Genomic DNA, 19046 nt, shown 5'->3' with positions numbered 1-19046 from the left:
GTGCATAAATATTTACAATTGTTATATCTTCTTCTTGAATCGATCCCTTGATCATTATATAGTGTTCTTCTTTGTCTCATGTAATAGTCTTTATTTTAAAGTCTATTTTGTCTGATATGAGAATTGCTACTCCAGCTTTTTTTTTGATGTCCGTTTGCATTGAATATGTTTTTCCATCCCCTCACTTTCAGTCTGTATGTGTCTCTCGGTCTGAAGTGGGTCTCTTATAGACCGCATATATATGGGTCTTCTTTTTGTATCCATTCAACCAGTCTGTGTCTTTTGGTGGGAGTATTTAATCAATTTACATTTAAGTTAATTATTGATATGTATGTTTCTATTCCCATTTTCTTAAATGTTTTGGGTTTGTTATTGTAGGTGTTTTCCTTCTCTTCTGTTTCTTGCCTAGAGAAGTTCCTTTAGCATTTGTTGTAAAGCTGGTTTGGTGGTGCTGAACTCTCTCATCATTTGCTTGTCTGTATAAGTTTTAATTTCTCAGTTAAGTCTGAATGAAATCCTTGCTGGTTAGAGTAATCTTGGTTGTAGGTTTTTCTCCTTCATCACTTTAAATATGTCCTGCCACTCCCTTCTGGCTTGCAGAGTTTCTGCTGAAAGATCAGCTGTTAACCTTATGGGGATTCCCTTGTGTGTTATTTGTTGTTTTTCCGTTGCTGCTTTTAATATGTTTACTTTATATTTAATTTTTGATAGTTTGATTAATATGTGTCTTGGCGTGTTTCTCCTTGGATTTATCCTGTATGGGACTCTCTGTGCTTCCAGGACTTGATTAACTATTTCCTTTCCCATATTAGGGAAGTTTTCAACTATAATCTCTTCAAATATTTTCTCAGTCCCTTTCTTTTTCTCTTCTTCTTCTGGGACCCCTATAATTCGAATGTTGGTGTGTTTAATATTGTCCCAGAGGTCCCTGAGACTGTCCTCAGTTCTCTTCATTCTTTTTTCTTTATTCTGCTCTGCAGTAGTTATTTCCACTATTTTATTTTCCAGGTCACTTATCCATTCTTCTGCCTCAGTAATTCTGCTATTGATCCCTTCTAGAGTATTTTTAATTTCATTTATTGTGTTTTTCATCGTTGCTTGGTTCCTCTTTAGTTCTTCTAGGTCCTTGTTAAATGTTTCTTGCATTTTGTCTATTCTATTTCCAAGATTTTTGATCATCTTTACTATCATTATTCTGAATTCTTTTTCAGGTAGACTGCCTACTTCCTCTTCATTTGTTAGGTCTGGTGTGTTTTTACCTTGCTCCTTCATCTGCTGTGTGATTTTCTGTCTTCTCATTTTGCTTATGTTACTGTGTTTGGGGTCTCCTTTTTGCAGGCTGCAGGTTCGTAGTTCCTGTTGTTTTTGGTATCCGTCCTCAGTGGCTAAGGTTGGTTCAGTGGGTTGTGTAGGCTTCCTTGTGGAGGGGACTAGTGCCTGTGTTCTGGTGGATGAGGCTGGATCTTGTCTTTCTGGTGAGCAAGTCGGCATCTGGTGGTGTGTTTTGGGGTGTCTGTGGCCTTATTATGATTTTAGGCAGCCTCTCTGCTAATGGATGGGGCTGTGTTCCTGTCTTGCTAGTTGTTTGGCATAGGGTGTCCATCACTGTAGCCTGCTGGTCGTTGAGTGAAGCTGGGTCTTGGTGTTGAGATGGAGATCTCTGGGAGATTTTCGCCATTTGGTATTACGTGGAGCTGGTAGGTCTCTTGTGGACTAGTGTCCTGAAGTTGGCTCTCTGACCTCAGAGGCACAACCCTGATGACTGGCTCGAGCACCAAGAGCCTTTCATCCACATGGCTCAGAATAAAAGGGAGAAAAAATAGATAGAAAGAAAGAAAGAGGATTAAAAAAATAAAATAAAGTAAAATAAAATAAAATAAAGTTATTAAAATAAAAATAATTAAGATTAAATATTTTTAAAAGAAAAAAACCAAAAACAGACAGACAGAACCCTAAGGCAAATGGTGAAAGCAAAGCTATACAGACAAAATCTCACACAGAAGCATACACATACACACTCCCAGAAAGAGGAAAAGGGGAAACAATAATATATCTTGCTCCCAAAGTCCACGTCCTCAATTTGGGATGATTTGTTGTTTATTCATGTATTCCACAGATGCAGGTACATCAAGTTGTTTGAGGAGCTTTAATCCGCTGCTTCTGAGGCTGCTGGGAGAAATTTCCCTTTCTCTTCTTTGTTCGCACAGCTCCCGGGTTTCAGCTTTGGATTTGGACCCGCCTCTGCATGTAGGTCGCCTGAGGGCGTCTGTTCTTCGCTCACACAGGACGGGGTTAAAGGAGCAGCTGCTTCGGTGGCTCTGGCTCACTCATGCGGGGGGGAGGGAAGGGTACGGTTGCGGGGCGAGCCTGTGGCGGCAGAGGCCAGCATGTCATTGCAGCAGCCTGAGGAGCGCAGTGCGTTCTCCCGCAGAAGTTGTCCCTAGATCCCAGGACCCTGGCAGTGGTGGGCTGCACAGGCTCCCGGGAGGGGCAGTTTGGATAGTGACCTGTGCTTGCTCACAGGCTTCTTGGTGGCGGCAGCAGCAGCCTTAGCGTTTCATACCCGTCTCTGGTGTCCACGCTGATAGCCATGGCTCGCCCCCGTCTCTGGAGCTCGTTTGGGTGGCGCTCTGAATCCCCTCTCCTCGTGCACCAGGAAACAAAGAGGCACGAAAAAATCTCTTGCCTGTTCGGCAGCTCCAGACCTTTTCCCGGACTCCCTCCCAGCTAGCTGTGGTGAGCTAACCCCTTCAGGCTGTGTTCACACCGCCAACCCCAGTCCTCTCCCTGGGATCCGACCTCCGAAGCCCTATCCTCAGCTCCCAGCCCCTGCCTACCCCAGCGGGTGAGCAGACAATCCTCTCGGGCTGGTGAGTGCTGGTCGGCACTCACCGATGCAGGAGTGGGAATCTCTCTGCTTTCCCCTCCGCACCCCTGTTGCTGCGCTCTCCTCCATGGCTCTGAAGCTTCCCCCATCCGCCACCCATAGTCTCCGCCCACGAAGGGGCTTCCTAGTGTGTGGAGCAACATACCATCTTAATTCTCTTGTTTGTTTTATTATATTTTGAATATACAATAATAGCCAAAAATTTTCTCTTTCTCATATTTTGTGTTATAATTTTCCTACAAAATAATGTTTATACATTGTATGCCCATCAACACAGCTATGGACATCTCATTCTCTATATTTTACTTTTAAGCTTTTCTGGTTAACCTATTGTTCACTCCAACTCGTACCTATTGCCTCAGGCAGTCATAATGTTAAATAGTTGTTTCTGATTGTTTTTGACAAATGTCCCAGGGGAATTGGTTATTGACACTGAGGCAGCTCTTAATCAGGTCAGTAAAAGACAGCCTTGTATATGGGTTCTTCCTATAAACTGCCAGACAGGTCAAATAATAATTTTCCAAGAATGGGATTTTGAAAAAGGTACAACCCTACTCTGCCCCCTCCAGTGACTGCCTTGTTGCTGGTTTTCCCTGTGATCACACACTGTTAGTTTTCAAGGCTACTGCAGAACTGGGAGTGGGCATGGGAATAGGGCAAGTTAAAATGCTACAAAGCTTACTGAGATACAAAGGTTTTTAATAAATGCTCAGTGGAGTTCTACAAGGTTTTGGTTAATTTCCAGAGCTTTGAAAACATTGATTATGACCATTTTTGCCAGTATTCTCATTGCTTTTATAGATGAGAGGTATTCTGGTAGTCTTTGCTCCACCATTCTCACTGATGTCACAGCAGATTATTAATTTCAGATATTTTATGTAAGGTTTTTGTTGTTGTTTCTTGGTTTTAATAATTTTGGTCGAATATGGTTAACACCTGCCTTGAATATTTTGCCAAGCTGCATTATTTTATTCTATGCTCCTTTGTGTAAATCACTGGGACCTCCATTACACAATTCTCATGTCCTGAATGAGGCTATGAAATGTTTCTGAAGAACGTCTTTGACCTGCACACAGCTATTCTTTTGGCAAAGCTCAATTCCAAGATTAGGTTATCATATATTCAGTTACATACATGGCTTTGGATGCCAGGTTTTCATTAGAAGATATCAACCTACATACTACTCATTTGCATATTCAGTCATATTTCTGAAATATATATATATATATAACAAGCCATCTATCATCTACCTGAATGTTCTAGAAGCACACTCTGGAACAAAATATCTGTAGTGTGATACTGCATCCACACACTAAAACCTGCTCTTTTTTTGCTATCTTGGAACCATTCTCCACTCCATTGCCCAAATCAGAAACACAGTAGTCACCTTTTACTTCCTCTTCTCCCACAACAAATCAATAACCAAATCTTGATTATGCCACATCACCTTGTTTATATCTTTAGAATCTGCCTACCTCTCTTCAGCCCAGTGCCTACTACCTTATTTCAGGCTCTACATCTTTCACTCAGAATATCACAAAAGCCTCCAAACTGTCTTCCTGCCACTAGTCTCTCCTTTCTTCCAGGAATATTCCATACTACTGTAGCATGATGTTTCTAAACACTAAAATCCTTAGCATGCCCTATACTGTCCCTCACAATTTTTCTGACCTCAGAGCTCTTGCCTTCTCTAAACAAAGGTGCTGTCCTAAACAGCGCCCCTAGCTGATTACATGCTGATTTCTATTTTGTTCAAATGTTACATTGGAGGCAAAAGAACCAACACATTTAGTGCATGTAGAATTCTAGAAATGACAGAGTACATGGGAACATTTTCTCCTCCTCCGACACACTTCTAAACTCCTCTCTAAGAAGAATGAACACTTATATGACTAGTCAAATTTCAAAATATATCAGATCATGGTTGTGGTAAGTTCTCTGTTCTCTTACTGATCAAGCTTATCTGTGTGGTCATCTGTCACATTGCAGCCAACAATCAGGTAAGTCCCTGAGATGTAGGTTTTGGTTTAGGTAGAGGAAAGAGGCCCCATAGGCCTCTGGACTTAACCATAAGCTCCAGACTGACCTACCACAGTACTCTGAATAGAATTCTGGATAACAAGTATCTACTTTGCTTCTCACTACCATTGTTTCTTGTGTGTATCTTCCTCAGGAACTTTGTGGAGAGGAGAGCTATGGTCTAAGGTAGGAATTAGAGATTCCTTGGTCTTCTGAGCCCAACATCATTAAATTCTACTGTTATTTCTAAAAATGTACATTCATAGAAAAAAAATCAGCCTCGGGACTTTATTGTCTCAAATAAGCCTCATAGTTAACTTTATGTGCCGGCATCTGCTTTTGACACTTTCATTTTTATTGAAGTATAGTTGATTTATAATATTAGTTTCAGGTGTACAACATAGTGTTTCAATATTTTTATAGATTATACTCCATTGAGAGTTATTACAAAATAATGGTTATATTTCCCTGTACTGTACAATATATCCTTGTTCCTTATTTATTTTAAACATAGTAGTTTGTGTCTCCTAATCCCATACCCCTATCTCACCATTCTTCCCTTTCCCTCTCCCCACTGCTAACCAATAGTATGTTCTTTAGATCTGTGAGTCTGTTTGTTTTGTTAGATACATTTGTTTGTTTTATTTTTTAGATTCCACATATAAGTAATAACATAGAGAATCTTTCTTTTTCTGCCTTATTTCAGCAAGCATAATACACTCTAGATCCATCTGCATTTTTGCAATGGACAGAATTTCATTCTGTTTTATGGCTGAGTAATGTTTCATTATATATATATATGTATATATATATATATTTATATATACACATATATATATATATATACATATATATATATATCATCTTCTTTATCCATTAGTCTGTTGATGGACACTTAGGTTGCTTCCATATCTTGGCTATTGTAAATACTGCTGCTATGAACATTGGAGTGCACGTATCTTTTCAAATTAGTGTTTTTGTTTTCTTCTGATATATACCCAGCAGTGGAATAGCTGGATCATATAGTAGTTCTATTTTTAGTTTTTGATGATAGCCATTCTGACCGGTGTGAGGTAATATCTCATTGTTGTTTTGATTTGCATTTCTCTAATAATTAGTGATGTTGAGCATCTTTTCATGTACCTGCATAGAGCAAGTGTTAATACATAAGCTGAATATTAATGAAGATAATTCAATAACCCTTAAAACAGACAGCAAGGAGCAACTTGCTGCAGAAAAAAAGTGCGTTTTATACCTAGGCATTCTCAGTCCTTTCTCAAAGAAACATTTTAAAACAGCAACAATGGTTTTAGAAAGATCCATTGTCCATGAGAAATAGGAGGCTAACAAGTACCTCAACAATAAACAATAATCTTGGGAACTGATTTCATATCAAATGGCTGACAAGATTTGGTCATATTTCTGTAATCCAGTACTAATTTTTCAATTGTAGTCATGAGATTAACTATAATATACAAATGGCTACTATAATTTTTTTTAAGATGATGATGAGTTATTTCCTTTCTCATTCTGGAAGTAATACAGAATTCAATTGCTTTCAGACCCTAAAATTGAGATTGAACAAGAAGCTTGTTCAACTACCTTTCTCAGAAATATGTGGAAAGGAGAATGTTAGCTACTTTTCCGAGATGGTTTATGGAGAGACTAAATGAACTCCACAATTAGTGTCAGCTTCATAGTTATAGGACAATCCTAGTTAGATACAGATGCCCACAACTTATAAGTTTTACCATGAGATACACACATAAACACACACATCCTTCACTCTCTCTTTCTCTCTGCTACTCTGTCCCTGTCTCTGTATCTCTCTGTCTCTGTCTTTCTCATCCTCTTTCTCTCTCTCTCGGGTTCATCTTAAAACACACATACACACATAGTATAACCATATGTAATTGCTGATATTTAACCATTTTTGACCTGAAAAATGACAATTTCGTATGGTTACACTGAATATAAGTATATATAAAATATTACATAATAAATAAGTATATATTACACAATATATATTTATATGTATGTGCATATATATTTTCCCCCAAAGAGTTAAGCAATACCAGCTTCCATGAACATCAAACCACCAAACTTTGCCCACAGATCATAATTCAGCAATTATCACTAGCTGCATTCTCCTTTTCACGCAACACACACACATTCATACACAACAACAGGGGAAATTCAAAAGCCTTCACTATCATTTCCACTTAGAACTATGTCAAAGGTAGTTTCCTTTTTTTCCCCCCCTCTGAGAAGCATATTATTATTGATAGCTAATAATATGGAAATTAAAATTAATAAGACTGGTGGGGCCACCCCCGCACATGGCACCGCGACCTGGGTCCCACCAGGCCCTCAGAGCCGTGGGCCAGCGAGGCCAGCCTCCAAGGGTTAAGTGGCAGCGAGTCTCCAAAGTGAGGGGACTCAGCGGTCCCCAGACTTTCGCGCAGGGACGGTAGGCATGGGTACGGGATTTGCAGTGCACCATGGACTACACACCTCTCCCTCTGGATGTCTGGTAGAAGTCACACAGCACTCCGTAGTAGAGGAAGACAAAAAAATCACGGGGCCACACCACCGCCCGCCTTCCAGGTGTCCCGCCTGAGTGCTTTTGTAGCACCTGTTATCCAGAATGGAGTACCAGTGCAATGAGTCCTAATTGTCTACTTATTCTGGCTTCACATCCCTAAAACCCAGCAGGTCTTGTCTTGGTGCAGGAATGAAAATAAATGCCGGGAAATAAATAAAGCTTTCTTCTGGTTTTGATATTTATAATGGGTATGGGGAAGCTCAAAACAGATCCCTGCTCTCTTTCTCTCTCTTAGGGTAAATGCCACAGTGTGGATACAAATCAAAGACATTATGAGTCAGATTCCAAGAAATCTGAAGAAATCTCCCTGTGTGATGATGCTGAGCATAGCAATACAACAGAGATACAAACAGTAGAGCAGGAGGGAGCTGAGGGAGTGGAAGATATGCCTGAAGTGGAAGCAGAAGAAGAGGCGTTCCCTCAAATTTGTGATATTGCTGAAGATGACAGAGCCACAGCTCTCAGAGTCCAGAATCTGCTGCAAAGTGACTTTGCCATCAAACCTGGAATAATTTTGCTGAGATGCCATGTGGCAAACAGCATTTACAGAATTTAGATGATGCTGTAAAAGGGTCTGCCTGGTCAATCTCATTATTGACTGAAAACTTTTAAAGAGATACCTGGTGTAAGTAAGTCCCAGTTCTATATGTCCCTAATGAACTCCATTGACAGACAGCACAAACACAACTCTGTATTTGTTGTATATCTGTGTATCCCCATGTGGCCCCTGAACAACCCCCTGCCCTGAGAAAGGACTCTCTTTGCTCTGTGAACCATCAATGCCCTAGAGAAAGAAAGTTATGGCTTTCCTACACAAGTAGAAAGAAATTTTCAGGACTCTGTGTATAAGATACAACAAACTATATGGAAAGAGACAAGAAATATGGTACAAAGGCAATTTATTGCCTGAGATGAAACACACAACACACAGCTGGCTCTTGTTTGTAAACAAATGATATCTCTCACTTGAGAGAGCAAATTTCTAGGAAAAAAGTTTAAACAAAAGAAAACCTTACTCTACAGAAACCTATGGAGCACAAGAAAGATAAATTTCTCTAGGACAATCTATAGAATTATGATACTTTTTGATTTTTTGATAAAATTGAGATTGTCAGAGCTTCAAGAACTTTCCTCTTATAGTTTTCTTAGTTCATGAATATGACAGATGATATTTTAAATTCATATTCTTTGTACTGAACCTTGAATGAAAGATTATAGGATAGACATTTTTAAAATATGATAACACTTTCCTTTTGTTCTCAAAGGACACACAGAAGAAAATGGCCCTGAGAGATCTGACCACCCTCCCTCTTGAGGAGCCTCTCCTGTATATTGTAATAAAGCATCCCCGGTATTGTCACCCAGAAATATGGATAGTCAGAATAGAACATTTAGAATGGGGGTGCTGATAAATATGAAACCAAAAGTAGATGTGAAAATGGTAGGGCTTTTAAAAAGAATCCAATCAAATGTGTTTTCCCTTCTGCTTGAATTTGCATGTTTGGAAGCAATTCCTACCACTGATTAGGAGTGCATTTGATAGTGTTGTGGTTAAGGACTCCATGAGTGCTGTTGAGATGTCCCCTGGAGCCTGAAGATCTCCATGCCAGTCATCAACTGTAACTAGGGCTTTATTTGAAGAGCTTCTGAAAGGTGTATGTGTCCTGGGCCTTTAAAATCTCTAAGTATTAATTTAAATTCTCCTTTAAAATCAATAACCTCTTTTATGGCAGCCTTTAAAATTTCTTCTCACACAAAACACTCTATCCAGGAAATATTTCTCAGCTAGGTGATCAGAGTAGACTGACTGTGTGTGTGCGTGTGTGTGTGTGTGTGTTTATTTTTAGATTTGGGATAGAAGTAGGAGATGTGTTTTATTGCCACCTCTTCTAGTGCCCCACACTCATAGCAAGCCAGAGGGGCCTCAAATAGACTGACTCCTTTCCCTCACAGCCATTCTGCCCCAGCTGAGAATGAGGGAGAACCATCATGTACAGAGCAGGGACAGGATGATATATTAAGCATGTCATGTTGTAATGAAAGCACCTGATGGGCGATCAGGAGACCTTGTTCTAGTCCAATTGCTGCCACTGAGGATTATTGTGACCATGGGCAAGCAATTTACTCTCCTTTACTGTGAAATAAAAAGGATTGGATTGATGGATCTCTAAAGGCCTTTGTCTTCTTCCAGAGTGTGAACAACTAGGAACCAGAAAATGGAACAAGGAAAAAACAGAATTTTATAATGTGATATATACTAAAATAGATGCAGGAAGGTATATGCCTACAATGAAAGGATATTCTTATAGGTTTACAACATAATTGATTTCTAATGATGTCCATTATACTTTTATAGTCACAGAAAAGAATTACAATACATGCTTACTCAGATTTTTTTTAAATACATTTTTATAGGGACCCTTGAGCAAAGACATTCTGCCTGATTTTTCTTTTTCCTTATCCGCACTTCTCCATATCCCCTACTAACACTGGAGTCTTCTCACATCTTTCTGTAGTATACCTCTTCATAGTCATGAACCAACATGTTTCCTGAGGAACTTCTCCCATAATCCTGCAAGTAAGTCAAACCTCCTCCTCTACTACTACTTATCAAAGATGAGATTCTTCTCATTGTATGGTGACTTAAAGTTCCTTTCTCTCATAGTAGTTTACTACTCACTTTTCTTTTTCAATTCTAATGATAAGTATTCATTTTTTTTGCCACACTGCTTCCTATATCTCCAATTACATGTACAAATAAAACATTAACCACTCACCCTCACTGCCTGCCAAAGTTGGATGGTGTTTTTTAAATAAGTGTTTTTATTCTTTACTTTTGACTAAACTTGATAATTTCTAATGCAAATGAAGATTGTGGAAAAGCTTTTGTGAAAAGATTTATCAATCTATACTTCCCCATAGAGCACCAGGCACAATGTCTCATTCAATTTGGAGTTAAATATATGTTTATGTTTATAATTTTAAGTGTTGAATAACTATATATGTTGAAATTAACAGTTGTAAGTAGGGATTATCAAAATAGCTAAACTGAGAATGAAAAGAGGTAAAGGTGTGGCCTTAGGGATGTGTGTGTGTGTGTGTGTGTGTGTGTGTGTGTGTGTGGTGTGACTGTGTGTGTATGCATGTACACATGTATAGATTCAGATTTACACATACACAGGGAAATTGTGTGAAAATTTGCCACATGCTGGAGAGCATCCGTTTTGAGTACCTGTGGACCTTACTGCCCACCCTGCAGCTTCACAGAAGAATCAGACAAAATTCCCATTGCCACATGACCTACACCATAAGGTAAACTTATCAGCTAACCTAACAAGAGGTCCCCAAAAGTATGATGCCTCAAAGGTGTCATTAAAAACCCAAGTTGTGGGGGAGCTTCAAGATGGCGGAAGAGTAAGATGCGGAGATCACCTTCCTCCCCACAAATACATCAGAAATACGTCTACATGTGGAAAAACTCCCACAGAACACACACTGAACGCAGGCAGAAGACTTCAGAGCTCCCAAAAGTCAATAAACTCTCCACATACCTGGGGAGGGGAAAAGAAAAAAGAAAAAACAGAGACAAAAGAATAGAGATGGGACCCGCTCCAGTGAGAAGGAGCTGTGAAGGAGGAAAGGTTTCCACACACTAGGAAGCCCTTTCACGGGTGGAGACTGCGGGTGGCAGAGGGGGAAAGCTTCAGGGCCATGGAGGAGAGCGCAGCAACAGGGGTGCGGAGGGCAAAGCGGAGAGATTCACGCACAGAGGATAGGTGCAGACCAGCACTCACCAGCCCGAGGCTGTCTCATCACCCGCCGGGACAGGTGGGGGCTGTGAGCTGAGGCTCGGGCTTCGAGGCCGGATCCTAGGGAGAGGACTGGGGTTGGCTGCGTGAACACAGCCTGAAAGGGCTAGTGCACCACAGCTGGCCCGGAGGGCGTCCGGGGAAAAGTCTGGAGCTGCCAAAGAGACAAGAGACTTTTTCTTGCCTCTTTGTTTCCTGGTGCGCGGGAGAGGGGATTAAGAGTGCCACTTAAAAGAGCTCCAGAGACTGGCGCAAGCCGTGGCTATCAGCGCGGACCCCAGAGAGGGGCATGAAATGCTAAGGCTGCTACTGCAGCCACCAAGAAGCCTGTGTGCAAGCACAGATCACTATCCACACCTCCCAGGGTATATGCCCAGTAGTGGGATTGCTGGGTCGTATGGTACTTCTATTTTTAGTTTTTTAAGGAACCTCCATACTGTTCTCCATAGTGGCTGTATCAATTTACATTCCCACCAACAGTGCAAGAGTGTTCCCTTTCCTCCACACTCTCTCCAGCATTTATTGTTTCTAGATTTTTTCATGATGGCCATTCTGACAGGTGTGAGATGATATCGCATTGTAGTTTTGATTTGCATTTCTCTAATGATTAATGACGTTGAGCATTCTTTCATGTGTTTGTTGGCAATCTGTATATCTTCTTTGGAGAAATGTCTGTTTAGGCCTTCTGCCCATTTTTGGATTGGGTTGTTTGTTATTTGATATTGAGCTTCATGAGCTGCTTGTAAATCTTGGAGATTAAACCTTTGTCAGTTGCTTCATTTGCAAATATTTTCTCCCATTCTGAGGGCTGTCTTTTCATATAGTTTATAGTGTCCTTTGCTGTGCAAAAGCATTTAAGTTTCATTAGGTTCCATTTGTTTATTTTTGTTTTTATTTCCATTTCTCTAGGAGGTGGGTCAAAAAGGATCTTGCTGTGATTTATGTCACAGAGTGTTCTGCCTATTTTTTCCTCTAAGAGTTTGATAGTGTCTGGCCTTACGTTTAGGCCTTTAATCAATTTTGAGTTTATTTTTGTGTATGATGTTAGGGAGTGTTCTAATTTCATACTTTTACATGTACCTGCAGCTCTATTTACAATAGCCAGGACATGGAAGCAACCGAAGTGTCCATCATCGGACGAATGGATAAAGAAGATGTGGCACATATATACAATGAAATATTACTCAGCCATAAAAAGAAACGAAATTGAGTTATTTGTAGTGAGGTGGATGGAGTTAGAGTCTGTCATACAGAGTGAAGTAAGTCAGAAAGAGAAAAAAAATACAGTATGCTAACACATATATATGGAATCTAAGGGGGGAAAAAAGGTCATGAAGAACCTAGTGGCAAGACAGGAATAAAGACACAGACCTACTAGCGAATGGACTTGAGGATATGGGGAGGGGGAAGGGTAAGATGTGACAAAGTGAGAGAATGGCAGGGACATATATACACTACCAAACGTAAAATAGATAGCTAGTGGGAAGTAGCTGCATAGCACAGGGAGATCAGCTCGATGGTTTGTGACCACCTAGAGGGGTGGGATATGGAGGGTGGGAGAGAGAGAGATGCAAGAGGGAAGAGATATGGGACCATATGTATATGTATAACTGATTCACTTTGTTATAAAGCAGAAACTAACACACCATTGTAAAGCAATTATACTCCAATAAGGATGTTAAAAAAAAAAAACAACAAACCATAAGCTCAAAAAAAGAAGATGTGGCACATATATACAATGGAATATTACTCAGCCATAAAAAGAAATGAAATTGAAATATTTGTAGTGAGGTGGATGGACCTAGAGTCTGTCATACAGAGTGAGGTAAGTCAGAAAGAGAAAAACAAATACCATATGCTAACATATATATATATGGAATCTAAGAAAAAAATAAAGGTCATGAGGAACCTATGTGTAAGACGGGAATAAAGACACAGACCTACTAGAGAATGGACTTGAGGATATGGGGAGGGGGAAGGGTAAGCTGTGACAAAGTGAGAGAGTGGCATGGACATATATACACTACCAAACGTAAAATAGATAGCTAGTGGGAAGTAGCTGCATAGCACAGGGAGATCAGCTCGATGGTTTGTGACCACCTACAGGGGTCGGATATGGAGGGTGGGAGAGAGGGAGATGCAAGAGGGAAGAGACATGGGACCATATGTATATGTATAACTGATTGACTTTGTTATAAAGCAGAAACTAACACACCATTGTAAAACAGTTATACTCCAATAAAGATATTAAAAAAAAAAAAAAAAAACCTCCCCTCCCGGGAGCCTATGAAGCCCGCCAATGCCAGGGTCCTGTGATCCAGGGACAACTTCCCCGGGAGAAGGCACGGTGCGCCTTAGGCTGGTGCAACGTCACGCTGGCCTCTGCCACCGCAGTCTCACCTCGCACTCCATACCCCTCCCTTCCCCCGGCATCAGTGAGCCAGAGACCCCGAATCAGCTGCTCCTTTAACCCTGTCCTGTCTGAGCTAAGAACAGATGCCCTCAGGCGACCTACACAGAGGCAGGTCCAAATTCAAAGCTGAACCGCAGGAGCTGTGCAAACAAAGAAGAGAAAGGGAAATTTCTTCCAGCGGCCTGAGAAGCAGCATATTAAATATCAACAATCAACTTGATGTACCCTGCATCTGTGGAATACCTGAATAGACAACGAATCTTCCCAAATTGAGGAGGTGGACCTTGGGAGCAACAATATATATATATTTTTTTTCCCTTTATCTCTTTTAGGGGGTGAGTATGTGTATGCTTCTGTGTGTGATTTTGTCTGTATAGCTTTGCTTTTACCATTTCTGCTAGGGTTCTGTCTGTCCGTGTATTTGTTTTTGTTTTTTTTACTCTTCAAAAAATTTTTCTTAATAATTATTTTTTATTCTTTATATTAACTTTATTTTATTTTATTTTCTTCTTTCTTTCTTTCATTTTTTTCTCCCTTTCATTCTGAGCCATGTGGATGACAGGCTGTTGGTGCTCCAGCCAGGCATCAGGGCTGTGTCTCTGACGTGAGAGAGCCAATTACAGGGCACTGGTCCACAAGAGACCTCCCAGCTCCACATAATATCAAATGGTGAAAATCTCCCAGAGACCTCCATCTCAACGTCAAGACCCAGCTCCACTCAATGACCAGCAGGCTACAGTGCTTGACACCCTATGCCAAACAATTAGCAAAACAGGGACACAACACCATCCATTAGCAGACAGGCTGCCTGAAATCATAATAAGGCCGCAGACACCCCAGAACACACAACCAGATTTTGACCTGCCCAAGGAAAGACAAGATCCAGCCTCATCGACCAGAACACAGGTACTAGCCTCCTCCACCAAGAAGCCAACACACTACACTGAACCAAATTTAGCCACTGGGGACAGACAGCAAAAACAATGGGCAATACGAACCTGCAGCCTGCAAAAAGTAGACCCCAAACACAGTAAGTTAAGCAAAATGAGAATACAGAGAAACACACAGCAGATGAAGAAGCAAAGCAAGAACCCACCAGACCTAACAAATGAAGAGGAAATAGGCAGTCTACCTGAAAAAGAATTCAGAATAATGATAGAAAAGATGATCCAAAATCTTGGACATAAAATGGAGAAAATACAAGAAACCTTTAACAAGTGCGTAGAAAACTAAAGAGCAAACAAACAGTGGTGAACAACACAATAAATGAAATTTAAATTTCTCTAGAAAGGATCAATAGCAGAATAACTGAAGCAGAAGAACGGATAAATGACCTGGAAGATAAAATGTTGGAAATAACTACTGCAGAGCAGAACAATGAAAAAAGAATGAAAAGAAGTGAGGACAGTCTCAGAGACCTCTGCGACAACATTAAATGCACCAACATTCGGATTATAGGGGTCCCAGAAGAAGAGAAAAAGAAAGTGACTGAGAAAATAGTTGAAGAGATTAAAGTTGAAAATTTCCCTAACATGGGAAAGGAAATAGTTAATCAAGTCCAGGAAGCAGAGAGAGTTCCATACAGGATAAATCCAAGGAGAAACACGCCAAGACACATATTAATCAAAGTATCAAAAATTACATACAAAGATAAAATATTAAAAGAAGCAAGGGAAAAATAACAAATGACACACGAGGGAATCCCAATAAGGTTAACTGCTGATCTTTCAGCAGAAACTCTGCAAGCCAGAAGGGAGTGGCAGGACATATTTAAAGTGATGAAGGAGAAAAACCTACAACCAAGATTACTCTACCCAGCAGGGATCTCATTCAGATTTGATGGAGAACTTAAAATCTTTACAGACAAGCACAAGCTAAGAGAATTCAGCACGACCAAACCAGCTTTACAAGAAACACTAAAGGAACTTCTCTAGGCAGGAAACACAAGAGAAGGTAAAGACCTACAAAAATAAACCCAAAATAATTAAGAAAATGGTAATAGGAACATACATATTGATGATTAGCTTAAATGTAAATGGATTAAATGCTCCAAGAAAAAGACATAGACTGGCTGAATGGATACAAAACAAGACCCGTATATATGCTATCTACAAGAGACCCACCTCAGACCTAGGGACATATAAAGACTGAAAGTGAGGAAATAGAAAAAGGTATTCCATGCAAATTTAAATCAAAAGAAATCTGGAGTAGCAATCTCATATAAGACAAAATAGACTTTAAAGGAAAGACTCTTACAAGAGAAAAACAAGGACACTACATAATGATCAAGGGATCAATCCAAGAAGAAGATATAACAATTGTAAATATTTCTGCACCCAACATAGGAGCACCTCAATACATAAGCAAATACTAACAGCCATAAAAGGAGAAATTGACATTAACAGAATCATATTAGGGGACTTTAACACCCCACTTTCACCAATGGACAGATCATCCAAAATGAAAATAAATAAGGGAACACAAGCTTTAAATGATACATTAAACAAGATGGACTTAATTGAAATTTATAGGACATTCCATCCAAAAACAACAAAATACACATTCTTCTCAAGTGCTTATGAAACATTCTCCAGGATAGATCATATCTTGGGTCACAAATCAAGCCCTGGTAAATTTAAGAAAATTGAAATCATATCAAGTATTTTTTCCAACCACAACACTAGGAGACTAGATATCAATTACAGGAAAAAATCTGTAAAAATTACAAACACATGGAGGCTAAGCAATACAATACTTAGTGACCAGAGATCAGTGAAGGAATCAAAAAGGAAATCAACAAATACCTAGAAACAAATGACAATGAAAACACAATGAACCAAAACCTATGGGATCCAGCAAAAGCAGTGCTAAGACGGAAGTTTATAGCAATACAATCCTACCTTAAGAAACAAGAAACATCTCGAATAAACAACCTAACCTTACACCTAAAGCACTTAGAGAAAGAAGAAGAAAAAAACCCCCAAAGTTAGCAGAAGGAAAGAAATCATAAAGATCAGATCACAAATAAGTGAAAAAGAAATGAAGGAAACTATAGCAAAGATCAATAAAACTAAAAGCTGGTTCTTTGAGAAGATAAACAAAATTGATAAATCATTAGCCAGATTAATCAAGAAGAAAAGGGAGAAGACTCAAATCAATAGATTTAGAAATGAAAAAGGAGAAGTAACAACTGACACTGCAGAAATACAAAGGATCATGAGAAATTACTACAAGCACCTCTATGCCAATAAAATGGACAACCTGGAAGAAATGGACAAATTCTTAGAAATGCACAACTTTCCGAGACTAAACCACGAAGAAATAGAAAATATGAACAGAACAATCACAAGCACTGAAATTGAAACTGTGATTGAAAATCTTCCAACAAACAAAAGCCCAGGACCAGGTGGCTTCCCAGGCGAATTCTATCAACCATTTAGAGAAGAGCTAACACCTATCCTTCTCAAACTATTCCAAAATATAGCAGGGGGAGGAACACTCCCAAACTCATTTTGCCACCCTCACCCTGATACCAAAACCAGAATAGATGTCACAAAGGAAAAAAACTACAGGCCAATATCACTGATGAACATAGATGCAAAACTCGTCAACAAAATACCAGCAAACAAAATCCAAAAGCACATTAAATGGATCATACAACACTGTTAAGTGGGGTTTATCCCAGGAATGCAAGGATTCTTCAATATATGCAAATCAATCAATGTGATAAACCAGATTAACAAATTGAAGGAGAAAAAACCATATGATCATCTCAATAGATGCAGAAAAAGCTTTTGACAAAATTCGACACCCATTTATGATAAAAACCCTCCAGAAAGTAGGCATAGAGGGAACTTTCCTCAGCATAATAAAGGCCATATATAACAAACCCACAGCCAACAACATCCTCAATGGTGAAAAACTGAAATCATTTCCACTAAGATCAAGAAGAAGACAAGGTTGCCCTCTCTCACCACTATTATTCATCATAGATTTGGAAGTTTTAGCCACAGCAATCAGAGAAGAAAAAAATAAATAAAAGGAATCCAAATCGGAAAAGTAGAAGTAACGCTGTTACTGTTTGCAGATGACATGATACTATACATAGAGAATCCTAAAGATGCTACCAGAAAACTACTAGAGCTAATCAATGAATTTGGTAAAGTAGCAGGATACAAAATTAATACACAGAAATCTCTGGCATTCCTATACACTAATGATGAAAAATCTGAAAGTGAAATTAAGAAACCACTCCCATTTACATTGCAACAAAAGGAATAAAATGTCTAGGAATAAACCTACCTAAGGAGACAAAAGTCCTGTATGCAGAAAATTATAAGACACTGATGAAAGAAATTAAAGATGATACAAATAGATGGAGAGATATACCATGTTCTTGGATTGGAAGAATCAACATTGCGAAAATGACTCTACTACCCAAAGCAATCTACAGATTCAATGCAATCCCTATCAAACTACCACTGGCATTTTTGACAGAACTAGAACAAAAAATTTCACAATGTGTATGGAAACACAAAAGACCCCGTATAGCCAAAGCAATCTTGAGAAAGAAAAACTGGGCTTGAGGAATCAGGCTCCCTGACTTCAGACTATACTATAAAGCTGCAGTAATCAAGACAGTATGGTACTGGCACAAAAACAGAAATATAGTTCAATGGAACAGGATAGAAAGCCCAGAGATAAACCCATGCACATATGGTCATCTTATCTTTGATACAGGAGGCAAGAATATACAGTGGAGAAAAGACAGCCTCTTCAGTAAGTGGTGCTGTGATAACTGGACAGCTACATGTGAAAGAATGAAATTAGAACACTCCCTAACACCATACACAAAAATAAACTCAAAATAGATTAACGACCTAAATTTAAGGCCAGACACTATCAAACTTTTAGAGGAAAACATAGGCAGAACACTCTATGACATAAATCACAGCAAAATACTTTTTGATCCGCCTCCTACAGAAATGGAAATAAAAACCAAAATAAACATATGGGACGTAATGAAACTTAAAAGCTTTTGCACAGCAGAGGAAACCATATACAAGACGAAAAGACAACCCTCTGAATGGGAGAAAATATTTGCAAATGAAGCAACTGAGAAAGGATTAATCTCCAAAATTTACAAGCAGCTCATGCAGCTCAATATCAAAAAAACAAACAACCCAATCCACAAATGGGAAGAAGACTTAAATAGAAATTTCTCCATAGAATTTATACAGATTGGCAACAAACACATGAAAGAATGCTCAACATCATTAATCATTAGAGAAATGCAAATCAAAACTACAGTGA

General features: G+C 39.3%; 1 protein-coding gene and 1 pseudogene across 3 annotated transcripts in view; one reads left to right on the top strand and one right to left on the bottom strand.

The window, feature by feature from the left end:
* Window positions 1-19046, bottom strand: part of KLF8 (KLF transcription factor 8) — a 291207-nt gene that overhangs the window by 212793 nt on the left and 59368 nt on the right. The window lies entirely within an intron of this gene.
* LOC132357707 (TIR domain-containing adapter molecule 2-like) lies at window positions 7693-8421 on the top strand (annotated as a pseudogene).

The sequence above is a fragment of the Balaenoptera ricei genome, chromosome X (genome assembly GCF_028023285.1).
Source record: "Balaenoptera ricei isolate mBalRic1 chromosome X, mBalRic1.hap2, whole genome shotgun sequence".
In the NCBI taxonomy this organism is placed as follows: Eukaryota; Metazoa; Chordata; class Mammalia; order Artiodactyla; family Balaenopteridae; genus Balaenoptera; species Balaenoptera ricei.
Note: the sequence above shows the minus strand (reverse complement) of the source record. Positions and strands in the feature narration are given on the sequence as shown.